This window comes from Protomyctophum bolini (genome assembly GCF_963924005.1).
Source record: "Protomyctophum bolini genome assembly, chromosome: 8".
Lineage (NCBI taxonomy): Eukaryota > Metazoa > Chordata > Actinopteri > Myctophiformes > Myctophidae > Protomyctophum > Protomyctophum bolini.
The window spans coordinates 44,525,898-44,545,897 of record NC_137869.1 but is presented as its reverse complement, the minus strand read 5'-3'; positions in this window follow the sequence as shown (position 1 = coordinate 44,545,897).

The following is a 20,000-nucleotide window of genomic DNA, read 5'->3' as shown; positions in this document are numbered from 1 at the left end:
ATTTGTCAGCACCTTTTATGACCTTTTTATATAAGCGTACGTGGGGGAGGGGTGACAACTTTAACAAATCTCGTGTTTACACAACTAAACACTAACGTTTGTTTTGCAAATCGTTTCCCCTCTATGGCAGTGGTTTTCAACCAGTGGTTCGGGGACCACCGGGGGTTCCGGGTGGTCCCTCCCCAGCTTGGGTAGTTGGTAACCAAATGGACCCCTTCATTAGATGAGGGGTCCACTCTTGAGAGTGTCAAATCCTTGTTAACCATCTGCATTTAGGCCTATTTAATTACAAGTTATTGTAACAAGAATTGTTATTTTGATCAACGTCTGCCTGTTTTGTCTCTCCTAATGGTATATACCACAACAGTATAGCATGGAATTGTGGACAAATTATTCTTATAAATTACAAAAGGTTATTTGTATTTTCTTATACAACAGGGCACTAAACGTGTGCGCACTCACTGCTCCGTGGAAACTGCGTCATTCATTGTTTGTCGGTTACTGGGAAGTCTGAGGTGAAGAAATTCCACAGAAAGAGGGAGAGTTATAGAATCTGGATGTCACAGTCTGTGGCTCTGTGCGGGCGTATATAGGCTTGCCTTCCAGGAAACCTTTGGGCACACCTGTCTATGGCGTGCCAAAGGTGTCGCCCTCATAGTTGACACACCTGCCGGCCATCAGCTCATCAACCCTCCCAGTATTTGAACCAGGCGCGTATAACGTGGATTAAAGTATTGACTGCAGGGCAAATTAGCATCTCGTGCAGGTTAGCGAGACCCCCCGGACGATTATGTGAGAACGGCTTTGCCGACTTGCCAATGGGGGAATCATTTACCAATTAACCAGCACATTATCGGGAGCACATTGAGGTTCAACAGTGTCTTGCCCAAGGACACTTCGACATTGTAGACGGACACGAGGAGCCCGGGATTCGAACCGCCTAACCCACGGATCATTGGACGAGCGGCCTGCTCATATACCTCCGTATAGCCACAGTCACACCATATCATGAATAAATAAATACCGTTAAAACCCGCATGTGTTTCATCGGCTCTGCTTCATGGGTTCACCCGTTTGCGAAGCGTGACTCTCGAGAAGGGTACTGTTAAGTGTAAGTGTATACCAGCTTGCCTGATTGAGACATCATTATTGGGAAATGAGCCCATATAGTAATCATGTCATCGCATGCTCTATCGGTGCTGTGTATATCAGTTAACCCGTGAGTTTAACCCCCATTTAGACCTGACGTCGACTTTAAAAAAAAAAAAAAGAAAATTAAAACGTCTTTTTTTTCTGAAAGAAACTCAATATTTCATTTCAAGGACCCCAAAAAGTATAATGTAATATGCCGCCGACCCCGCATCTGAAAATATGTTGTTCCAGGGACCCCCCCCCCTCCTCCCCCATTAGCAAATGTGTCGCATTTTCACGAAAAAATAAATATATAGCAGACCTATACAAGCTCGTAGCGCGCCACTCGGTTCCGCGCTATATGAGCTTGCTATTTTTCAATAGCTATAATAAACATAATGCTTGAGGATCAAAAGGGGAAGAGAACGGAATAAAGGTTAACCGTGGGATATAGGAATAGATCAGTGGTTCTCAAAAAAAATACAGAAATACAAATAAATCTTTTGGCTCTGGACCACTTGTATAATTATATTTCAGTAAAGTATAATGCCTGCAGGCTTGGCATAATTCGTTGCACGTATACGTAATCATGCAATGAATTTGAAACCAAGCCCTTAACCGTCGTGATTTCATTTCAATATTGTATGAGCTATTATCAATTCAATTTGTTTTCTTATATATACATTTGAAATACACTGTATTATTTAAACTAATTTTAACACATCTAACAAAGGCATACATTTTGTATTCATTTATATTTTCAAATAATGCCCCACGGGACCTGCACCTGCAGGCCTATTATGCCATGGAGCACTAATGGGACGCATTTAATTATAGCAAGTGTTATACAGCGTGAATGTCCCGCATGGTTCACAATCACTTGAAAACCCCTGGAGTAGTGTGTGCGTGCGCGTGTGTGTGTGTGTGTGTGTGTGTGTGTGTGTGTGTGTGTGTGTGTGTATACCTATACCTGCAGAAACTCATTGTCCTCTCCCTGTGTGTTGTGTCGGTGTGTGTGTGTGTGTGTTTTGGGTGTAGACGCCCCCCAAAACATCCCCGTCTCTGCCAAAACAAACAGTGAAAAACATCCACGCATAAACCAAAGGCTGAGGGGGGGGGGGGGTAAGTCGAGCTCTCGCCCCCACACCTGGGAAAGACTGACCAACAAACAAACAAACAAACGCTTTGGCGTTTCGCTGTGGGGAGGAAAAACCACTGAACTCGTATTATTGAACACCCTTTACTGTCTGTGTTGTCGGTTAAACAAAATGAACCAATGGAGAGTATATTGAAAAGTGCTTCTGTCTGCTGAAGCATGCAGCTAACTCCATGACCACCTCCTCTCTCCACTGCACCTCTCTTTGCTGAAGCAGCTAAGTCCACCACCTCTCGCCACATTGTGACTTTTTAGTTACTTGTATGATTGAGCATACAAGTTAAAAAGTCACAACTTTGTTAATTGAGGCAGTCTTGCATTGTTTAAAAAAAAAATATATATATAAGGTTTTCTTCCTTTGGACACACCATATATAGTATTATAATTATGGTGTTGTCAACTTTATTTGTAAGGCCTATGATTCTGATACAGTATATATTATATACTGTTACAATACTATATATTACTATATATTATATACTGTTACCATACAAATAAATTTAGTCTAAAAAAAACGTCTGTCTTATAGCGTTTGAGAGAGATTATAACTCAAAGGTATTCAGTGATTTCACTTAATTCAAAGAATCACTTATTCGTTCGTTTTGTCGTGATAATCCTCCCTACTATAGAGTGTGCTGACCATACAAGGAGTTCCTCCCTGTCCCCAGTTAACCCTGGGTTAAAAAAAAAACCTTTAGAGACGTACAAATAGACACTTCTTATATAGTCGAAGAACAGAACAGGAATTCATCATGAAGGAGGAAAAAAGGGAAAAGAAACAAAGGGTTTCCTGGGTGCGGCCATTACTGAGGTGTGTACCATTAAGCGCAACAGCACTGATTAGCTACACCTGGCCTACGGAGCACCTGCTCCATGGATTACACCTCTGCACCTCAGTAATGGCCGCGCCCAGGGCACCCCTCTGTGAATCGGTCTACACACACACACACACACACACACACACACACACACACACACACACACACACACACACACACACACACACACACACACACACACACACACACACACACACACACGTGCCAGTGGTTTATACGGCCTTATGCCACTGGCTTCAGTGATCTCAGATTGTGTGTGTCATGCCTATATGCAAATAATCTGTAGAGTCACATGGACCTATATAGCTCCAAACTGAATACGACATCGTTGCAACAAAAAGTGTGTGACTGGAATGAACTACACACGCACATGCACGCACACGCACACACACACACACACACACACACACACACACACACACACACACACACACACACACACCATGCAGCAGGAAGCATGTAGTAGTAGTACCGTGTGTTCAGTTCCATGTGTAGGAGTCGTACTGTGAAAAACAAACACGAGAAAGATTATTTTCTCTCCCGTTTTTTTTTTAACTCTCTTGTTTGTCAGGATTCCTTTCCCAAGCTTCCCAAACTACCCTGCAGAGTGTGTGTGCGTGTGTGTGCGTGCGTGTGCGAGCATGTGTGTGTGTGTGTGTGTGTGTGCGAGCAGGCAGGGTGCCCGGTATCACATGAGCAGAGCTGTGAGAAAGGGGGGAAACACACACGAGTAATTCCTGGGAAGAAAAAAAAGCTGCGTGTGACTTCTGCAGCGTTGCCTCCTCCTCCTCCTCTGATCCCCCAGCATGCTCTCCGTGATCCAGAATACACTGCTGCATGAATGCATGCAGGCTGCTCTCAATTAAACGCTGATGGGAATATCGTCGCTCCTTTCAGTGCCGGCTCGAATCATTTAATAAATTAGGCACTATGTAATATGCACAGCAGCCATTATTGTAAACACATTGGGAGCCAATGTATATCTTCCGTATACTACTTCCTTCCAGTGTTGCCAGATTATGGGGGAAATATGCTGATCGAGTTATATCGTATATACCTAAAATGATCGCGTTTGAAAGATCTGGAAAGACGGCATTCCAGATCCATTTAGGCCGATTTTTTATCCTGGTCCGCGGCCGGGGCATATGAGTGTCCATTTTGCAGGGGTCCTTATCATTATGACATGAAAAAGGTTTTGGGGGAAACAGTGCCACAGGGGGGGGTTTCCAAATGGCCCCTCGTATACGGAGGGAGGGACGTGTGTGTAACTCTGAGAGTGTACATACGCAACATTCGGGGAATAAGGGAGAGGGCTGTCCTGCATGGGACAGATACTGTACAACACTACTGACCTCAATGTCTGACTGTCATGACAGCTATATAACCACAGGCGGGCTGGTCTGAGGTCAGCTGTCTGTCTGTCTGTCTGTCTGTCTGGCCAGTGGTCAGGGCACCCCCGCCCGCCGCAGACGTCAGACCAGCTAAGACGGGTCGTGGAGTTCAGTTTGCACATACGGAGGGGCTGGACTGTATGATGTGGTCAACACTGTGCAAGTGTGTGTGTGTGTGTGTGTGACTGTGACTGTGACTGTGTGCGTGTGTCTGTGTCTGTGTCTGTGTGTGTGTGTGTGTGTGTGTGTGTGTGTGTGTGTGTGTGTGTGTGTGTGTGTGTGTGTCCTACAAGCTCAGAACGCCTCGCAGATAGCTTATAGATCGTCTATTTTCACAACCGGTGGCTGGCTGTGGAGCACCGACTCGGTATATCGATGGAAGTTTGGAGCTCCACCATGCCCCACCTGGCTACGTTGTATCCATCTGTCTGTGTCCCTTGTATGCCCATATATGGAGATTTCTGCATCCGTCTCGGGTACAGCTGCATGGCTTTAGTTTCCGACATACTATTAGTCCGAGGGTGTCATTAGAGCGACAACAACCATGACCGCGAGCAATGGAGCAGCGCACGTTCGACCGCATGCCTGTGCATCCCTCTGTCTCTCTGTGTCTCTCTTTATTCCTATATGTGGAGTTCTGCGTCAGGCATGCCCAAATATGGAGTTTTGTGATGTCAGGGCATGCTCAAATATGGAGTGTTACAGTGATGTCAGGGCATGCCCAAATATGGAGTGTTTTGTGATGTCAGGGGCATGCCCAAATATGGAGTGTTTTGTGATGTCAGGGCATGCCCAAATATGGAGTGTTTTGTGATGTCAGGGCATGCCCAAATATGGAGTGTTTTGATGTCAGGGCATGCCCAAATATGGAGTGTTTTGTGATGTCGGGTCAAGCCCAAATATGGAGTGTTGTGACGTCAACAGGTCAGCTCCATATATGGACACTGGGGCAGGGGACCTGCATGTCAAGCCTTTCGTGGCGGTCCTGGACAACCGTGGGTCCGACCGACTCGACACCGGGCGCTGCCGGTATACTCCCCGTGGGGGGGTGTGGAACCTGCGGGTCAAATTTTAAGTCGTGTGGGGGGAACGTTTCTCGAGTTAGGTGGATTTCAGACGTACACACACACACACACACACACACACACACACACACACACACACACACACACACACACACACACACACACACACACACACACACACACACAGAGACTTAGTGCAATTAGAGTTATTGTTGCATTGCATGCATCTCTCGGTAACCTTTGACCTTTTGGACAATATCTGGCCCTTTTTTCATAGTATAGTTATTGGTTGGTTACTCTTGTATCTCTTGTATAGAAGTCCTTAAAAGTCCTTTGTTGTTTGTTGTTCTTTGATGTCTATGATAATCTCTCCTTTGGGTCTCGACCTGAGACGTTTGCGGGAAGCAGGCCTTCTCTATATTATATAACAACCGGACCGGTGCAACAGGTATTGCATCGCTATAGTATAATACACTGTCTCGCGGGGCGGGGACCCTGTGTGTGCATTTCCTAATCCTGCACGCTTCCCGTTCTCGCGGGGAGGAGAGCCCATTGAAGTGTTTTACAACCATGAAAAGATGCAAGCTCTAAAAGAAAGATGTTTCCTGTTTCACGTGAAGTCGGCGGACTTCCTTGTTGTGGACGCGCACACACACACACACACGCGCACGCACGCGCGTGCACACGCGCACACGCGCACACACACACACACGCACGCACACACACACACACACACACACGCACGCGCGCACACACACACGCACACACACACTTGCGCACACACATGCGCACACACATGCACACGCGCCTGATTGTGGAGAGGGTGGGTGATTGTTTAATGTATGTATGTGGTGGTGTGTGCAGGGGGCTGGGGGGGAGGACTGTGTGTGTGTTTGGGTGTGTGTGTGAGTGTGTGGGGGTGGGGGTTGGGTGGGGCAGGGGTAACTACCCAAATTACCTTCGAGGAAAAGTCCTACCACAGCCTCGCCTGAGGCACTTTGTGGCGCCACCATTCTCTCTCTCTCTCTCCCTCTCCCTCTCTTTCCCTCTCTCTCTCTCTATCTCTCTCTCTCTCTCTCTCTCTCTCTCTCTTTCCACTGCACACACACACACACACACACACACACACACACACACACACACAGTAGCTGGGGTTTGCACGTGCCTGCCATGCGCTCAGTTCATGCAGAGACCAGAGTGAATGGTACACTGTGTGCGTGCATGCGTGCGTGCGTGCGTGTGACCGTGCGTGCGTGCAGGGAAGGGCGCAACCATACGGCTCCTGGTATTTTATTTTCTGTTAAAACGCTACTGTTGTCTGAGAGAGAGAGAGCGAGAGAGAGAGAGAGAGAGAGAGAGAGAGGGAGTGGGGGGGAGGGGGGAGAGAGAGATTGGACGTCGTCTTTGAACCTCTCAGGATAATCCAAATGCAGCTATTTATATGACTCTTTAACCTTGAAGGCAGAAAAACACGGTGAACCTTGAACACAGAGCAGAGCGTATATACCTTCCTGGTGCATTTCATGCGGGCGATAATGATTAATGTGCACGAGCGCCGTTTCTAAAGGATCAAGTCTCATATAAGAACTGTGTTTGAAAAAATAAACATGTCACCCCGGCCGTTTCACTCATATGGATACGAAGAATCAACTGACTGAGAGAAAACGCTAATGTTACTGCTGCTACTGAATTAGTTACATTTTCTCTGTATCATAATATGAGTGACTGACTGTCGCAAACGATACAGAGAGACACCTCCCTGACAATAACGCCGAGACAGCTTGTTTATTTTTGGACCACGACACTTTATATGAAACGATTTTAAGATGAGCCTGCATGTTATTCTCCATAGAGAAATTATACTTCCGCGAACCAGGGGAATCGAAGGGATGAGCGAGTTACGTCAGGACTTCGGTGCTCTATCGGCGGAAGTGTCGGTCCGGAACATCCGTCAGACGCATTTCCCCCCCGGGATACGATATTTCTCCGACCAATCGCGACACTTGTTTCTTTCACAGAGAATGTAAACCGATTTGTAAAGCATCAACGTCATTTCCTTGAGGGGTATATATACTTATCTGCCCAAATCCCGCAACTTCCGCCCAACGAAAAATGATAGCGACTGCAGCGTATATATAGGTCTCGGCTAGCGTGGTGGCACTGGTTCCCACACTAAACTATAGTGAAAATAGAAGATCTACTGTAGGCTACAAGCACATGCACAATGCGACAAACGATTTGTGCATGTGTTTTGCGAGCTCGAAGATCATCCATTTAAATTTGTGTGTCCCGAGCCACAGGTTGAGAACCATTGCTCCAGCACACACACACACACACGCACGCATGCATCCTCCTCAGTGTCTCTTGACTGCAGGTTGCGTCTGTTCTGTTTCTCAGCTGCTTTTCTGGGCCAGAAAACTGGAATTCTTTCCGCAGGAGCTTCAGCCCCTTTTTTTTCTCTCAGAAGCTGATGACGTGTTGATGATGTGTAGTTGTAGTTTATTCTGGTTCCCAAACAAGCATTTATTTGACTCGGTTTCTATCGTGTCTCACCTCATATAGTGCATGTTGTCGAACATCATATCTCCATAATTATGTGTGCAATACATTAGTTATACTGTTATTAACAGTCAGACATCCAACGTCACTTGTGGAAATAGCAGATCTATAAGCTCACACAGACACACACACACACACACACACACACACACTTATCGTGTCACATTATCTTTAAGCTTATAGATCCATGCATGCATTACATGCTTCTTGGAATGCACGCGAGCACGCACACATTTTAGTTATTTATTTGAATCCGCAAATGACTATTTCTTTGACAGGGAAACAAACATAACAGGGTTTGAGAGTTCATGGACACCTACTACGATCACACATGGCACCTTCTCCTCCACACAGACAGACAGACGGGGTCAAGTTTATGTTCCCCACTCCCCCCACCCTCCAAAAAAGGTTATGTTCACCAGGTTCTATTATGTTCCCCACTCCCCCCACCCTCCAAAAAAGGTTATGTTCCCCAGGTTCTATATGTTCCCCACTCCCCCCCACCCTCCAAAAAAGCTTATGTTCCCCACTCAACCATATCATCATCGACAGGGCTTTTTATTCGTGGCTAGTTAAAGGAGAATTCCATACTAAAAGGCTTTCTTACCTTTCTTTGTAGTCGTTACGTCCCCACCAAAGAGGTCCAGGTGTTATTTTGTGCAAGAGCTCCTTATTGGCTATTTCCCCTATACCATGAACCCTACATCAATTGCATTGAATTGAATGGGAATTGAATGGAGCTATGGGGTGGGTGTTGTGCTAATTCACTTATTTCCCATCGCTCAAAATTATAATTTCTTTGTATATATATCCTCTCTTCATAATGTAAATAATATCCCCAAGCGGCACACTTTACTACTTCTTTCGATGGAAATAAGCGAATTAGCATAACACCCCATATAGCCCCATTCAATTCCCATTCAATGCAATTGACCGGGCTTATGGTATATAGGGAAAATAGCCAATAAGGAGTTTCTGCACAAGAAAACACCTGGACCTCTTTGGTGGGGACGTAACAACTACAAAGAAAGGTATAAGAAAGCATTCTAGCATCCTTTAACACGCTCACGCTAATACAAATACAGGGTATGAATAGTTTATTAGACAGAGATGCATAAAACAGCAACAGAGTGCAGTCAAACGTCTAGTCTAAATGGGATGGCACCAAGTCGTCTGCATTTAGGCCCTCTATATGCAATCAATTCGGTGCCGTGTCATTAGTCAGAAGGTTCATTGTTCCGAAATGACTATCCCTATCTCTAACCCTATAACCTAAACATAACCGCAAGCACGTATAGGAGCAGTGCATGTTCGCCAACCTTAATGCATGTTCGGTCTAACGGGACTTCGGGATCCATCAATTCATATAGACACGACATGAAGAATAACGACATCAAAAGTCGTTTTTCGTTTTTACACAAACAAAACATTCTGCATTTTTCCCCACGCTTTGCATAAAAAGTCTGCAAAAGCAAAAGTACCTTTCCTAATGCAAAATTCCAGTTTTTCAGAGTCCTCTCTAACCAGATAAAGTTAACACAGATGCAGGTTGTCATTTTACAAAATAAATAAAATGTCTTAATTCTTCATATAATGGGCAGTAAAACTAAAAACTAAACATGAATTTCACTTTCAACTTCTTTCAAATCACACACTAGAAACACTCTATAGACACTATACCCGTTTCTAAAGCTAATGGTATAAGGTTTATAAGGGAGAAGTGGTCATTTCCTCTCCCTTGGGCCTATCGCAGCTGTAACAGAGCAGTATTTGGCAAGTTGTTTGTCTTTGCTCTTTGTCATGCCAGCTATTGTTAATGTTTAGTTTATGTACAGTACATGGGCCAGGCTTCTGTGTATGAAGAATCTACATCGATACCCAAGGTTTCTTATGATTCCAAGTAATGGTTGGTACTTGTTTTATGTTTTATCTTCACACACACACACACACACACACACACACACACACACACACACACACACACACACACACACACACACACACACACACACACACACACACACACACACACACACACACACACACACACACACACACCCTCTTGCTCAGAATGTCTAGGTGTGAATTCGTAGAAGGTTGTTGTGTGTGAGCTGAAACACGCACGCACGCACACACACACGCACACGTGAGCACTCTTATCCTTCAGGTATGCATGCGTATGTATAGAGGGAGGGGGAGGGTGAAAGGAATCAGTCAGTTGGGTGTATTCTAGGAAAAAAGGGCTGGTCGTTAAGCAGGTCATTAGTAGGTCGTTAAGGGTTTATTGTTCACATCAGCTGAGGACATCAATCCAGGGCCACATAGAGTATAAAGACAGAGTTATGACAACTCCGTTCACTTCACGGGGCCAGTCCCAATAATGGAGGCTCTTCTACATAGACTTGCTATAAAAAGTGGCACCGTGACTTGTGCGGCCTCTTTCCTCTCTCAGTCAAAGTTTTATCTCCTGCGGTCAGCACCTCCCCCAGGTGTGCGCTCCATACCTTTTGTTGTTTGTTTGATTATACCACTGTGCAATACTTTAAAACAGTTGGCCATGTTGCACACACGCCTAAAATTGCTGATAATATTTGCGCCGCCCTCGTTGAAAACAATGTATTTCAAACTCCAGCTTAATTGCTATATACTCTCCAGGCTGCATGAACGGCTCTCAAGAAGCGTTCAGTTTTCTGCCCCCTCAACGTCGTGTAACTCTTAACCTCTACTGTGGCTCTGGTTCATCTAAGGACATCAACCCTCCTCCCAATGTTAGACGTTAGAGCAGGGAGAGCGTACCGCCTACCTTCACATGCCAGGTACTACCTCACTGCAACAACTGATGCGGGCTCTATTAATTAATAAGGGAAAATGAGCGAAATGTGTGGCAAATCTGCAAAAGAAAATGCTTATACCACTATAGCTTTCTTCACAGATGTGTCCATAAAGGTGTCTATACTATAACATATATAAATGCGTTCCAACCCAACTCCCAGGGGAGAAAGTGGCTTTCAGGTCTTGCAGGAGCTCCCAGAGTGGCGCGGCCGAATTCTCTTTGGGGGGGTCAAACCCCACAGTAGGCTACCCCTGAAATGCATAGAAAACTGCATTTTGGCACACAATACAAACACAACAGGTCTTACAAATCATTAGTCCAAATGACTCTTGCAATGTGCAATATCTTCCTCTGAAGATATCAGATATCTTATAACTATTCTTTTTGAAAACCAAAAGATATTGAGAATGGAGCAGAACATACTGTAGTACATTTTTTGGGGGACCTAATTGACTGCAAAGTAGGCTACTATTTATAGAAGTAGGCCTACAATCGTTTGGATTGCAGTTGCTTCTTCAGGAACAATATTATTACATGTGCTTGCTACTGGATCTGCTCCTTCTTGCAGGGTCTCTGCTGGCTTATTATCCAGGCTAGGGCTCTGTTTCACTCTCAGTCTCAACTAAGCAACGTTAGGCCAAGTTTATGCTCTCAATTTGCTCTGTATCTTCATCCCCTGGCGTTGTTTTTCTAACTTTTTCCTTTAACTACATCATCAGCTTCTTCAACTCTATCTTTTCTCTCAACAGTTGAGCTATTGTTCGTTGCATTGCCATTTTGCTTAGATTATTTGTTTAACCAGAAACTGTCTTGAACGTTCTATGACATAAAATTCAACTTTTTCAATTTATTTTGTGTTTTTGGGGCTCCCATATGTGTTTTCTATCCCCACAAATAACCAATTTTGAACAACCAGGCTTTCATATCATATTGGTGTTTTAATGGAAATTGCTCTCTAGCTCAACTGATTTTGGCCTCATCGTGATGTCATCAATGTCACCCTACTTTGTATATTTCCAACTTCTTCAGTCTTCAGTTTCAAATTTGCATTTCCACTTTGTTTACAATGTCCTCCATTGTTGATTTTCCAAGCTGGCATGGAATGGAAACAAGCCTGGTTTTTATCTAGCATCAGTATTTTAATGACTCAAATATTAAATAATCTGCAAATCAGCACCCTCTCCACCTCAGGAGATTGTGGTACTGCAGCTAAAACTGCTTTCAAAGTCCAGAAAGAAATGACAAGGCCTGGTTATACCAGAGTGGTGATTGAGGCTCAAACCATTAGAAATAACTTTGATGGACATATAGACAATATGATATTAAATATTAAAAGCAGTTTTAAAATGCATGTTATTTGCGCTTTAATTCGTCGCATAGCCCGCCTACTATATCCGTTCATATGCACGCATATCTTACCGGGTCGGAGCTCCGGACCATTCCGGCCCACTTTCACCCCTGGTTCCATTATCAACCAATATGAGTCAAACATTTCCAGATTCCATTATACTTTAAGTATAGCATGTGACATGTCAAACTAGGGGTTCTTTCATGATTCTGAATCCATTGCAAGCATTAGTTTTGCACGAAAAACACTCCTTGGGCTAAATTCGGCCATATAGCCACTTGTGCCAAAATGTGCTGACCTCATCACATTTGTGAGTGTTTTTTTTGTGCAAAACTAATGCTTGCAATGGATTCAGCATCAGGAAAAGCCCCTGACATGTCATATGCTATTTAAAGCATATAAATATATATATTTTTAATTTCGCCTTATATTGGATGATAATGGTACCCCAACTTTCAGCAGCTGTCACAAAGTTTCCAGAGGGAGTTGGGTTGGAACAAATGTATATGTTATAGGAGACACCTTTATGGACACATTTTGTGAAGAAAGCTAGTGGTAAACTTTTTGTTTGCAGATTTGCCACACATTTCACACATTTTCTCAGTGCTTTTCAACCCGTTTAATTTAAAGGTCTATTATTTATTCGTCTTTTGAGCCATACGGACCACCATGTGATTTACCATTAGCCTCTCAGACCCCAAAACAAAATAATAGTGTGTTGTCGCTGGATAAGACTTTGTCTACAGTTCCGTGCTTTCTTCAAACGTTTATCAAAAATAACAATTCTTCTACAATCTCAAATTTTGTAGACTTTCTTGTAAATGAAGTAATTTGCAGATGTTTAACAATAATGTAACTCTTGCGAGCAGTGTTGTTTTCGTCGACTAAAACTACGACGAAAAATGTTCGTCGACGATACCCTTTTGTTTGTTGTTTGTCAACAAATAAAAACCAAACTAAAATGTTAACATTTTAGTCTGTTTTTTTGTTTTTGTTGACTGGATCTCTTGTCCACTATAGTCACTAGTGGACAAGAGATCCAGTAAAGTCATTTTACACTTGGCTGCATGCTGAAAATAGCAGATCTACAAGCTCACAACGCGTGTACAAACAGCCACTACACGACGGCATCAAGGCCCGCCAGAACACATTTTAGTCGACTATAAACCAACTTTAGATTTAGTCGACAAAAACCCGTACGACCTTTAGCCGACTGAAACTAGACGAAACACTCAAACATTCCAGGTGACTAAAATGTGACTCAAACTAAATGCAAAACGTTTCAAGAGACTATATAGTGACTAAAACTAAAAATAGAAATTTGCTGCCAAAAACAACAACACCGAGAAAATTAAACCAAATGGAATGAAATGAAATGAATGAAAAAGACCATAGTCATACTGTAGTTGCGTCATACGTTGCGAAAATAGCCTCTCCAAGATCACAAACATCATAGATGATGTCATCATTAAGGTGATGTCATCATAGGTGATGTCATCTCGAGTGGGCCGAGAGATCCAGCTTGACCGTCGCTATATGTGACCTCTGACCCAGTGAGCTTCTGCCTGGCTGTTGATGACACACCGCTGATGATGTCATTATGTAGGAGGCGCACGTGATTGGATATAGTCACTGCAGGGGCAACAGTGATGTCACTGTACGTATATGCAGAGCAGGCGCATGGACGCTTTAGCGGACGGTCACGCGAAGGGACGACGCATACACAGTCGTCAATGGGGCTATTGTGTGTGTGTGTGTGTGTGTGTGTGTATTGTCCACTGGGTTAAAAATATCAGGTCTAAATGTGTCTAATGCGACCATGTGACATTAGAATAGGACAGCCTGAAGGCAGCATGCACGCGCGCGCACGCGCACACACACACACACACACACACACACACACACACACACACACACACACACACACAATGAGAGCAGAGGTGAAGTCCGTCATGATGACTCAGTGTCATATGATGTTCTCTCTCTCTCTCTCTCTCTCTCTCTCTCTCTCTCTCTTTCTCTCCCCCTCTCTCTCCTCACACACACACACACACACACACACACACACACACACACACACACACACACACACACACACACACATACACAGAGAGAGCACCAAACAGAAAGTGATTGACGTCTTCATCTGTGCGATCATCATTAATCTCAGATAATGAGCGTTGTGAAGAGATTAGGTTAGATTAGATTACCATCCGCTCACACAGCGTCCTGTCTGTGTGACCGTGTACATCTGTGTGTGTGTGTGTGTGTGTGTGTGTGTGTGTGTGTGTGTGTGTGTGTGTGTGTGTGTGTGCGTGCGTGCGTGCGTGCGTGCGTGCGTGTGTGTGTGTGCGTGCGTGTGTGCATGCGTGCGTGCGTGCGTGCGTGCGTGTGTGTGTGTGCAGTGAAAACAGACAAAGACTTATCAGCAGGCCTAGAATCTTGCCATTTTATACCAACGGCCACTTTGTCGACTACAACTACAAAACATATTCACCGACTACTTTTTTTAATTGATGATTGAAGACACAGCTATAGAAGGGCCTTTCTGTGTGGAGTTTGCATGTATTCTCCCCGTGTCCCCTAGGGTATAGGTATACCCTCACAAAAACATGCAGTATTCCTGGTCTCTATAAACTGCCTCCCACTGGCCACCCCTGATGGAGGGGAAAGGAACTGGTCGGAATTAACGTGTTCCTTCTCTGCGCTACAGTACGTCCGGCCGGGGAAACTCCCCCCCCTGGTGAAAAAAAGAAGCAGCTTGGACTCCTCAAGCATAGAAGGAAGCATGAGGTCTGTCCGCTGAAAAAACAATACTGAATTTGCTTGCGGCCCTTTTATTTGGACTTTTGGAATTTTGCTGAGCCATTAAGCTGAGTATAGCCCTGAAGTGAGGCGTTAATTTACGTGTTTGTTTTGCCCGGCAACAACAACAACAATATATATATATATATATATATAATCTATTTTAACCCCATGTTGGTACCATGTGCTGCTTATGAGATACACGGTCGGCATGGATACGGTTGCTATAGGAATTAACAACAGACATGACGCTTGTGTGTAAAACAATGATTGTACCTTATATTACACACACACACACACACACACACACACACGCACACGCACACGCTAAGGTTTGCACCTCGTTAACTTTTAACGAGGTGTGACACGTCGACACAGACGCGCATGCAGGGGGGGGCTCGGTTACATGTGTCCGTCCGTTTGACCAATCACGGCGCGTATGCAAATTCACAGCTGAAGGGTTCCCTCTGCAGCCTGCTGTGACCCCGCCCCCACGCCCGTTGTCACGGCGACGGGATATACGTATATATATATATACTGTGTGTGTGTGTGTGTGTGTGTGTGTGTGTGTGTGTGTGTGTGTGTGTGTGTGTGTGTGTGTGTGTGTGTGTGTGTGAGTGAGTAATGAAGAACATATGACCTCACACACACACGCAGGGATTCCCAAACAACGATACCGTTGCTATTGGAGACGCACGCCTTGAGGTGTTGTGTTTCTCCACCGTGGTCATCATGCCATGAAACACGCGCGCGCGCGTGTGTGTGTGTGTGTGTGTGTGTGTGTGTGTGTGTGTGTGTCCAGTTTCTGGAAGGAGCAGAGCTGAGCGTGTTACTGGAAACCGATACACACACTGCAGAGTCAGAGAGAGAGAGAGAGAGAGAGAGGGCCATGGTGACAACGAGAGAAACAGGAAAACACCAATGAGACAGCAGGAAGCATTGGAATGTGAGGGGAGAGAGAGAGAGAGAGAGAGAGAGAGAGAGAGAGGTGGTCGTATATGGAACCTGTGAGCCTGGCAGGGTTTCTTCACAACGCGTTGCAGATGTGATGCTGCAGTGTGAGCTGTTTTTTTTCTGACGAGCAACGCACAACGGTGGAGGGGAAAAGTTAAAGTATCAATATTGCAATGTAGAAATATAGTAGTATAGCTATAGGCCTCGAGGTCGAAGAATTAAGTGAAATTCTGGAATTAGAAAAGTTAAAAGTATATATAGGCCTATGTACAAAAGTATTGGTAACAAAAGCAGAAAGTATACTTAGTAAGTAGTAAGAATGAACGTCCCATATTGGTATACCGAAAGCAGAAAGTAAGCAGAATGAATGTCCCATATTGGTATACCGAAAGCAGAAAGTAAGCAGAATGAATGTCCCATATTGGTATACCAAAAGCAGAAAGTAAGCAGTGATAATTAATGTCCCATTTCACACGTTTTCAAAATGTGTACAAATCTTTTGAAAACAGCAGATCTACAAGCTCACATAGATCGTCTATTTTCATATGTATAGCCTATCTATATATGAACAGATTGTGTATACAGGCCTGAAGTGGTTAATGGTGATACTAATCACAACCTACAAAGTAACTAAATAGTAAAACTAAAACTTTCTAAATAGCAATAGTCGCTTTTGAGATGTAATGGAGTGGGGGTATGAAAAGTGCTGAAAATGTGAAATTCTCCAGTAATGTTGAAAAAACTAAAATCCTCAAAAAGTACAGTAGGCTACTTGATTCAATGCACTTGGTTATAAATATACACCACTGACAACGCATAGATGAGGCTTAACGTCACGCCACGTGTGAACTTTTTCCACAAACCTCTTATTTTCTCATCAAACCGTGCTCTGTGTTTTTCCCTGAAACCGTATAGGTCCCATAATCCCCTGCAGCAGCGGCAGTAGCAGCAGGCAGCATGGTACCAGTGGTTGGGTGTCTCCCAGAGTTCCCAGTGGCAACATCCTATATCGACCAGCGGTTGGGTTTCTCCCAGAGTTCCCAGTAACAGCATTCTAGACCAGTGGTTGGGTTTCTCCCAGAGTTCCCAGTAACAAAATTCTAGACCGGTGTTTGGGTTTCTCCCAGAGTTCCCAGTAACAACATTCTAGACCAGTGGTTGGGTTTCTCCCAGAGTTCCCAGTAGCAACATCCTATAGACCAGCGGTTGGGTTTCTCCCAGAGTTCCCAGTAACAACAATCATCATTGACAGTCATCCACTCCATGTATCCCAAGGAGTGAACCAGTGTTGATTTTGTCGAGTACCTTTTTTTCCACTAACAAACTAAGCTATGATGACTAAAACTAAGACTAAATATATTGACAATTTTGTCAAGAAATACAAACTAAAGACTAAAATGTCATGAAGAGACTATAAGAGATCCAGCTATAGTAAAGTCATTTTACACTTGGTTGCATGCTGAAAATAGCAGATCTACAAGCTCACAACGCGTCGCAGCGTTTTTAGACTATAACACTAAAACATTCCAGGTGACTAAAATGCGACCAAATCAAAAACGAAAACTACAGTATGTGAAGTGTGCAGGTCCGGATTTACCATTGGGGGGGCCCCCAATGGTAAATCCATGTTTAGCCATTGTGTTTAGCCATTGTATACATCCAATACGAACGCTCATGTGATATTACAGCTCACCCCCCCCTCTCCCCCCCACCCCAGAGCAGAGCACAAAATAAAAGACGTTACATGACCAACATAACAACTTCAATTGTACGCCATATATATATACCACGAATCACCCAGTACACAGAACTGGATACCACATCTCATTGTCTCTCTCCCTCCCTCCCTCTCTGTCTCTCTCTCCCTCCCTCTCATTGTCTCTCTCCCTCCCTCTCTGTCTCTCTCGTACAAAAAAACAATTGAACGCTCCTTACAAACACGTTCCAAATTCCAAGTATGGGTCTTTAGTGGCGTGTGTGTGCGACTGTGCGCGCACGTGCGTGCGTGCGTGCGTGTGTGTGTGTGTGTGTGTGTGTGTGTGTGTGTGTGTGTGTGTGTGTGTGCGTGCATGAGCGTGTGATGTTATTACTGTAAAATGCACACATGAAAAAAACAAGAAGCACTTCAAACAAAATGCAAAGAATGACAACTATGCAATGACATCATTCCTCAGAGGAGCGCGTTCCCTTCTACAGTCATAACATCAGCTGTGTGGAATTCAAACAGTTGTGCTTCAAATAGACACTCTGGCTGCGCTCGTGATCCTGTGAGTAGTTCCAATCGAAGAGGAATCATTCTACAGTATACAAGGTCGTATAGCTTGTAGATCTGCTATTTTTCAATAGCTAAATTATGACATAATGTTTAAAACATCAAAATGGGTTACTTTTAACCCATTTAGACCTGAGCGCGATTCTACGAATGTCTTCTAAATCCCGACAGTTTTCTGAAAAACCTACAGTATATGTTTCTATGTATGTCAGTGGTGCTCAAACCTTTTACATGTCAATCTGTTTTTGGCCATCTGAAAATAGCCGACCGATGCGTTGTGAGCTTGTAGATCTGCTATCCCCCCTAACTGACTGTAATGACTTGAAATTCTGCATAATGAGTACTTTTACTTTTGGTACTTTACTCAAGTAAATGTTGAACACTGCAGGACTTTCACTCTGCATTGTGCTATTGATACCTTTTATACTGAAGTAAAAAAAACAACAACAAAAAAGGACCAGCTTCTTTCAGCACTTCTTATCCACACTTTTCCTGTGTGTGCTCCAGTTCCTGTCGATTTGATCCAATGAAAGCCAATGAAACTGGTCAGATGACCCAATGATATCCAATGAAATCAACAGGAACTGGAGCACACACACAGCCTGCAGGAAAAGTGTGGATAGGATTCTGTGGGGGTGTTGTTGTCAGTGATTATGTTGAGGATACAGCTGCTGTATCCGGCTGCAGCCTGCATGGTGTTTTTCTGTGATTTCCCACCATGCCTTGCAGGAGAACAAAGGTGTTTGTGTAGGTGTTTCTGTGATTCACAGTCACACACGCTGTATAGGCTCGCCGCGCTTCTTGAAGGCATCTATAGACCATGAGGCCGATTCTAAAAACACTTTTCTTAACCCATTCCGACCTGAGATCAGATTCATACGAGGTTTCCACTGGACACACACTGGTCTGATCAACCCATTCTGACCTGAGATCAGATTCTAAAAATCGAAGAACGACTGATCGTTCTTCGATTTTTCTAAAATAGCAGACCTACAAGCTCAGCTTGTAGATCTGCTAGAAACCCAACTATGTCCAAAATATAAACTTTTCAGGAAATGAAAAAAAAAGAAAGAAAATAAATAAAATAGAAAAAGAAAGTTGGAGTTAGGTGGTTTGACCGAGAGTTTGAGGATCCAATGGAGTTAGAGGAGGTATTACGTTTCATTGGGTCAGTATTTGTAAAAACTATATAGGAATGCATGATGTAATAGCATAATATCGGCCATAAAAATGCCATATCGGCATCGGAAAGGGTCTCAGAATAAGCCCGAGGGTGAGTGTGGAACTATAGTATCAACTCAGAGATCAAAGACATTTTGTTTTTATTTTTATTTTCCTGGAAAACTAAATGATGGACCTTCCACAAGTGCATTTCATTCTGATAACTAATGTATAATTGCCAAACGGTGTCCTGGGACTGTACTTCTCATAATAAGCTGTATATAGCTACTGTAGCTATATGATGAGACGACGACATTCAATCAAAACATGTTCAGTGAAAAACATGTTGAATCAAAACATGTTCAGTCATAGAGCTCAGTCATGTTGTTATTGTTCCTGCCGCACAATAAGCTCTGTGTTAAGGCATGTTACGCACGCACGCACGCACGCACGCACGCACGCACGCACGCACGCACGCACGCACGCACGCACGCACACAGAGTTTCTTCTGTATTACGCACTGGGC